Genomic DNA, 6,000 nt, shown 5'->3' with positions numbered 1-6,000 from the left:
ATTCTATAATACTTTTAACTAATATCATGTCAATACCAAAACAGCAAATACAAGTAAACTGCAATAAATTACAGGTAGTAATAAAATACACTGCTAACTCTTTTACGCTACGTCCACACCTACACAGGTATATTTGGAAACGCAGCTGTTTCTGTGCATTTGGACCTTTCATCCACACGTGAACGGCGTTTCGAATCATCGAAAACTGAGATTTTTTTTAAAACTCCTTTTTTGCGTTTACGTGTGGACGAGGAATACAGAGTTCATCACGCAACATCAAAGGTATGTGCCTTTTTTCACGTCACGCTGTGTGCCACATTATTGTTTACATGAGATGAATTGCAGAATGGCAGATAGAGACAAAATACTGTTACTGTTAATCCTACTATCTTCTGTTTTTACGCGCTTACATTTACACACGCAATTACTGTCCCTCCATTTAGAAAGGCAGAGGCATCATGGTGTAATTATTTTACGTGTAGTTGTTTTTTTCCTGTATAATAATGTTTAACATTACTAACAATACATTTTTCAAAAAATGCCTCTCTGTGCAAAAACATAAACAACTGTGAGATGCTGTTTGTCCGTGATTTGAACCCGGGGAACAAATCATGGCAGGATCAGCCTGATATTATTTGTATCCCACTGTAACTTTACTGTATAAAGAGCTAACATCTCCAAAACGTCAGTAGTTAGTCATTACAAGAAGTGTTTGTGAACTAAAAATCAAGAATGTGGGATACTGTTTGTCCATGATTTGGAGAGCCCAGTGCGTGCTCCCGACACAGGGAAAAACAATTCTGCAGAGGAGACCTACCTTGGCACTTGTGCAGGTGAAGTCAAAGGGAAGATATGCTTCACCATATTTTCAAGTCTTTGGCTTGGAAGGAAGTTGGTTTGGAAACATATTTGGCGATGCTTCATCTTCTGCTTTGCGTTTGTGTGGGCACCCCTTCAAAAACCTGTCCATTATGCTAGCAGTGTCCAAGCATTTTTTTTTTCCATACCACGCCCCCCCTGCAATGGCTCTGCGGGCCCCACACTTTTCGAACCTCGAATTCAGGAGGAACAATGTGGCTTTTGTCTTGCCCATTGACATTAGATAAGCTCTTCATCCCATCAAAGATATTTATGGCTGCTGGGGAGTTTGTTCAACTAATCTACATGTGTTATGTGGACTTGAAGAAGGAATTTGACTGGATCCCTTGGGGTGCTTCGGGAGTATGGGTTATCTGGCCCATTGTTACGGGCCATTCAGTCCCTAGTTTTTATAGATAGATGTTTCTAGGCATAGCTGTTCATTTTTCATTTTATATATAAATGATATATATAATGTTACCAAACTGTTAAATTGTGTTTTGTTTGATACCAATCTTTATTGCTCAGGTCAAAACCTTGAGCAGTTTTTGACTACAGTGGAAAAGGAGTTAAATATAAGGCTGGGCGATATGGCCTAAAATCCATATCACGATATAATTTGAAGCACGTACGGTAATGTTATATATATCACGATATATTCTTTTCTTCTGTATAATGTATTTCCCACTCTATAAGGCGCACTTAAAATCCTTTAATTTTCTCAAAAATCAAGAGTGTGCCTTATGTATGAATTCTGCACTCAGAAAAATTATGGTTCTTAAATGGTTCTTCAGATGTCTTCATGGTTCTTTAAAGAACCATCATACGTCAAAGAACCTTTTTATTTTGTGGATGGTTCTTCAGCTATTACAAATGGTTCTTTAAAGAACAAAAGGTTCTTCATCCTTAGCAATCTAAGTTTGATGGTGTAAATGGCATACATATTTACTCACTATAACGAGGCTGTGAATTATACTGTGTGTTTTCTTTGTGTGCATGTGTGTGCGAAGGGGAAGGGCGGGATACCTGGCAATTACCCTTTAAGAGAAGATGGTAGGAAACTGAATATTCAAATAAAAGTTAGAAATATTTGCTTAAAAATATACTGGTGGCAGGGGTGGGGGGCCAAAGCCTAAAGACCCTAACCCCCCCCACACACACACACACACACACACCCCTAACCCCACAAACACATTATGAATATGGCGAGTTAACAAACAGTAGACACAATACACACATTCAAATACTGTACTTTAGTTTTAAATTTTAATAAAGCATTACTATTTTCTACTCCAAGGCATTACTTTTGAGATTATTATATATTTTTGAAAATATAGCATAATGATAATACTAGTTATTGTAAACTTTACAAACCACCCAGCAGTATGTAAAGTCAAATTATAAAATACAAGTAAATAACAGTTGCAGAACAGAATGTCAGTGTAATGAACACACTTCGTTTTGACAAAGCACACAGCTTAGGGAAATGATCTGAGTAGTTGTTCATCACTGAGCAATTTGTTAATGTGTTTCGAGCCAAATAAATGACAGGGAGCGAGAGAGTGACGTCAGAACACGTCATACTATAACCTCCCAGGAGCGGACGGAGGGGGTCAGTCGTTGGGATGCGCATGCGCAGAGTGTGCGAGCGGCGGGCCTTGACCTTTCGGGAAAAAAAACTCACGGACGGTGACAGCGAAACGGATAACAGTCTTCAGTACCTGCTGGACTTTGAAGCTCTGGATTCTGGGACTGTTAGAAAAGGTAAAACATTTTCATTAAAACCTTATTACTGTTTTATTTTTGTTACTCGTCATTGTAGCTTGCTGTTAATGTTGTGCTAACAGTAGCGATTAGCTAGATACGTTAGCCGTTGAGGTCAGCGCAATTTAGTATCCAACTGTTTTCCTAACAAAACCACTGTTATAATTAAGTGAAGGTTCTCCCAGCTAATTTGAACCTTTGGCTTCTAAAATATGTGGTTCAATTGCGTGCTGCGTACATAACCTAATGTCAGCTAGACCGAAATTAAAATTTAATATATTGTTAAAGTCACTAACATGGCGCCTGAAGCCTGTTGTGACGTGAGCTCTGTGTCTGCTCTAAAAACTCTGAAATTCTGTAGATCTGAGCCGTACATTAAATACTCACATGAACCTGTACTTTGAATTCTGTAAGAGCTGTATAAAATACAGCTATGCATAAGTGTTTTGAATGAATAATTAGATTAGATAACTCTTTATTGTCTAATCGAATTATATAGAAATGAATAGAAACGTGACATGAGAAGGTGTCTTTGACTGTTCCTGCATAACTTAGTTTCGGACTAGTTGACAAGTTATGCTCCGGTCATTTGATGTTTCCAAGATATATGTTCTTTTGTAATATTTATTTTTTTAATTAATAATTAATAATTTTTTTGTATATTTCATTTATCCGCCATCATACATAAAAGCTAAGAAGAGGTCGTTATACTAACAAGAGGTATCAACGCCGGGCCAAAGTTCAGCACATGGTTAAAGTTTGTAATCCAGCCAGGGTGTAAATATCACTCAGCAGCCAGAGCTGAAGCAGGTAGCATCAACACATAAATCTACTCTACCCGGCTTAAATCACAAGAGCACCTCTGACCAAAAGGCTGTAGATTTTTCTTGTTTGCACAAATTAATCCAGATTCACATTGTGTTCACAGCTCCAAGAAAATGAGGAAGAGGAGGGGGAGAAACACAATTAGATTGAATTACAATTGGATGGAAGTTGAGGACAAGGAGAAGGAAGTTTAGGATGAGGAGGAAGAGAAGCAGCAGGAGCATCTTTAGGGATCCCTATGATGTCATTGAGGTTTGTTTCATTAATATGGTCCTCTCACAAAGAAAGATGACTTGTTTTAGTTCACCTACTTCCTGTATTAAATAGTGATGTGCAAAATGTTGTGAAAAACCACGGAGCAGGTACGTATAGTGCATCTGCAGGTAAATGAACATCAAATCTCTAAGACAGACTGAAATCTGTATATTTATCACCCTTATGATAAAACCCATGTCAGCCATTGATTTATGGACTTTGTATTTTGAAGCCTCAACATTTGCTTTATTGTTGTTGCTATGTTGGGACCATATTAGGATGAGGGATCAGAATCTGGAGTCATGCACACTATTGTTTCATTTAGTGTGTATCCATAAGATTCGTACAGCAGATCCAAGTTGTGCCTTGAAAACAGGAAAGTCGTCTGCATAGAGGAGAACTGTAATAGCAGGCTTGTACAAAGTGAGGCTTTGTGCACTCGTTTTACTTCTGTCACCCTGATTTGATGCAGATTTCACTTGAAATCAGGCAAGAACTGGACTTATTTTTTTATAATGTGTTCTTGTGAATTGATTGTGTATCGCATATGTTTGATTTGACTTTCTGCAAGACAACAGTCGTTCGCTGGCCAAAAAAGTTTTCCAAATACCTCCACGTGATCAAGCCTGGATTTAGAAAAGAATAGCAAAAAAAATCTGCTCCTTCTGCTTCAGATGCAATTTGTGTTTCTGTGTTCAGAGGCAGCGGCGAGAGGGGAGACCTCGGCTCATCCAGCTGGAGAGCCTGACCAGGAGGAGTCAAACATTAACTCAGCTCTTCCAGGGCACCCTGCAGACTCGGCTGTTGGCATCGACGAGGGATGACGTGAACATCAAACTGGTCCATCACAGGTCAACTGCTACACGCCATACAAGCAGGGCTACAAAGCTGTCTCACACCCGGCTTTTGGGAAGTCTGACCACAACGCCATCTTCCTCATTCCCCAGTATAAACAAAACATACGGAGGGAAGACGTGACCACGAGGGAGGTAAAACGGTGGACTGCCCAATCAGAAGCTACGCTACAGGACGCACTCAACGACGTCGACTGGGACATGTTCAGAGCATGCGCAGTCGACATCAACGAGTTTACGGAAGTAGCAGTATGCTTCGTCAATATGCTAGCGGAGGAGATTATCCCCACTGCGAGAGTCACCACATTCCCAAACCAGAAACCGTGGATGGACAGATCGATCCGCACTGCAGTAAACGCCAGGACCGCCTCCTACAACGCGGGTCTCGCCACTGGCAATATGAGCGCCTACAAAGCGGCCTCATACGGCGTGCGGCGCGCGGTGAGAGATGCCAAACGCCGGTACCGGGAACGTGTGGAGTCCCGCTTCCACCAGGGCGACACACGGAGTATGTGGCACGGACTACGCACCATTACAAAGCCAGGGACACTGCGCCGATCAACGCCGACTCTGCATTCACCAACGAGCTGAATCGGTTCTACGCCCGTTTCGAGGTTAACCAGGCGGCTAATGCTATCTACCGCCTGGCTACCGAGGACAGTGACGTCATCAGCGAGAGACCGGTGACCAGCATCGCGGAGCATGACGTCCGAGCGGCACTGAGGAGAGTGAACACAAGGAAAGCGGCGGGGCCAGATGGCATCACCGGCCGTCTGCTGCGCTGCTGTGCTGACCAGCTAGCAGGTGTGTTCACTTACATCTTCAACGAGTCCCTGGCGAAGTCTGTGGTCCCCACATGCTTCAAAAGATCCACCATCATCCCTGTGCCCAAGAACAGCAAACCCTCATCCCTGAACGATTACCGGCCAGTTGCACTGACCTCGGTAGTAATGAAGGTGTTTGAGAGGCTGCTGAAGAACATCATCTCCTCCTCCATCCCAGACACCATAGATCCGCTGCAGTTCGCCTACAGATCCAACAGATCCACAGAGGATGCCATCGCTCACGTCCTACACACCACACTCAGCCACGTGGACAAGAAACAGGGTAACTATGTGCGAATGCTGTTTGTTGATTACAGTTCAGCGTTTAACACAATAGTGCCCTGCAGACTGTTCACAAAGCTCAGGGATCTGGGAATCAACAGCCGTCTGTGTGCATGGGTGTTGGACTTCCTCACTGGCAGAACTCAGGTGGTGAGGGTGGGCAGGTGCTTCTCCAACAGCATCACCATCAACACAGGAGCACCTCAGGGATGTGTCCTCTCGCCACTGCTCTACTCCCTCTACACTTCAGACTGTGTGGCCACCCATGGCTCCAACACCATTGTGAAGTTTGCTGACGACACAGTGGTGTTGGGTGCCATCTCCAACAACGATGAGGC

The 6,000-nt window shown here is 42.7% G+C and overlaps 1 long non-coding RNA gene across 2 annotated transcripts; it reads left to right on the top strand.

Moving 5' to 3' along the window:
- Positions 1-2,482: 2,482 nt before the first annotated feature.
- Positions 2,483-4,942, top strand: LOC143412710 (uncharacterized). Of its 2 annotated transcripts, none has more exons than XR_013093247.1 (3): positions 2,483-2,622; positions 3,551-3,699; positions 4,402-4,942. It is a non-coding gene; the product is annotated as an uncharacterized LOC143412710 (long non-coding RNA). The 2 variants fall into 2 exon arrangements; XR_013093248.1 differs by lacking the exon at positions 2,483-2,622 and adding an exon at positions 3,309-3,432.
- Positions 4,943-6,000: the final 1,058 nt, after the last annotated feature.

Source organism: Maylandia zebra, linkage group LG15, assembly GCF_041146795.1.
Source record: "Maylandia zebra isolate NMK-2024a linkage group LG15, Mzebra_GT3a, whole genome shotgun sequence".
Lineage (NCBI taxonomy): Eukaryota > Metazoa > Chordata > Actinopteri > Cichliformes > Cichlidae > Maylandia > Maylandia zebra.
The sequence above is the reverse complement of the archived record's forward strand: the minus strand, read 5'-3'. Positions and strand labels throughout refer to the sequence as shown.